The sequence below is a fragment of the Trichechus manatus genome, unplaced genomic scaffold (genome assembly GCF_000243295.1).
Source record: "Trichechus manatus latirostris isolate Lorelei unplaced genomic scaffold, TriManLat1.0 scaffold00015, whole genome shotgun sequence".
Lineage (NCBI taxonomy): Eukaryota > Metazoa > Chordata > Mammalia > Sirenia > Trichechidae > Trichechus > Trichechus manatus.
The window spans coordinates 24,412,360-24,413,817 of record NW_004443951.1 but is presented as its reverse complement, the minus strand read 5'-3'; the positions used below and the strand labels follow the sequence as shown (position 1 = coordinate 24,413,817).

General features: G+C 35.3%; 1 protein-coding gene across 1 annotated transcript in view; it reads right to left on the bottom strand.

Moving 5' to 3' along the window:
* PHC2 (polyhomeotic homolog 2) overlaps positions 1–1,458 on the bottom strand; it is a 136,803-nt gene that overhangs the window by 95,320 nt on the left and 40,025 nt on the right. The window lies entirely within an intron of this gene.

Here is a 1,458-nt window from a genome sequence, read left to right as displayed (position 1 = left end):
GGTGTTTTTACCTGGTTTTGGTATCAGGGTTATGCTGGCTTCATAGAATGAGTTTGGGAGTATTCCATCCTTTTCTATGCTCTGAAATACCTTAAGTAGTAGTGATGTTAACTGTTCTCTGAAATTCTGGTAGAATTCTCCAGTGAAGCTGTCAGGGCCAGGGCTTATTTTGTTGTTGTTGTTGGGAGTTTTAAAATTATCTTTTCAATCTATTTTTTGTTATAGGTTTATTTAGTTGTTCTACCTCTGTGTTAGTTTAGGTAGGTAGTGTGTTTCTAGAAATTTGTCCATTTCCTCTAGGTTTTCAAATTTGTTACAGTCCAATTTTTCATAGTATTCTTTTATGATTCTTTTAATTTCAGTTGGGTCTGTTGTGATATCGTCCATCTTCTTATTCAGGTTATTTGCTTCCTCCCCTGTTTTTGTCAGTTTGGCCAGTGGTTTATCGATTTTGTTGATCTTTTCAAAGAACCAGCTTTTGGTCTTGTTAACTCTTTCCGTTGTTTTTCTGTTGTCTATTTCATTTAATTCTGCTCTAATTCTTATTATTTGCTTTCTTTTGGTGCCCGAGGGCTTCTTTTACTGCTCTCTATTTGTCTGAGTTGTAGAGTTAATATTTTAATTTTGGCCCTTTCTTCTTTTTGGATGTGTGCATTTATTGCTATAAATTGACCTCTGAGCACTGCTTTTGCTGTGTCTGAAAGGTTCTGGCAGGATGTGTTTTCATTCTCATTTGATTCTGTGAATTTCTTTACTCCATCTTTAATTTCTTCTATAACCCAGTAGTTTTTGAGCAAGGTGTTGTTCAGTTTCCATGTGTTTGATATTTTTCCTTGCTTTTTCTGTTATTTATTTCTACTTTTATGGCTTTATGGTCAGAAAAGATGCTTTGTGATATTTCAATGCTTTGGATTCTGTTAAGGCCTGCTTTATGGCCTAATATGTGGTCTATTCTGAACAATGTTCCATGTGCGTTGGAAAAGAAAGTATACTTGGCTGCTGTTGGGTGGAGTGTTCTGTATATCTGTATGAGATCAAGTTGGTTGATAGTGGCATTTAGATCTTCCATGTCTTTACTGAGCTTTTTTCTGGATGTTCTGTCCTTCACCAAAAGTGGTGTGTTGAAGTGTCCTACTATTATTGTTGAGCTGTCTATCTCTCTTTTCAATCCTGTAGGGATTTGTCTTATGTATTTTGGAGCCCTGTCGCTGGGTACATCAATACTTATTATGGGTATGTCCTCCTGGTGTATAGACACTTTAATCATTATATAGTGTACTTCCTTATTCTTTGTGGTGAATTTTACTTTAAAGTCTATTTTGTCAGAGATTAATATTGCCACTCCTGCTTTTTGATTGTTGTTTGCTTGATATATTTTTTTCCATCCTCTGAATTTTAGTTTGTTTGTGTCTTTAAGTATAAGGTGCATCTCTTGTAGGCAGCATATAGATGGATCAT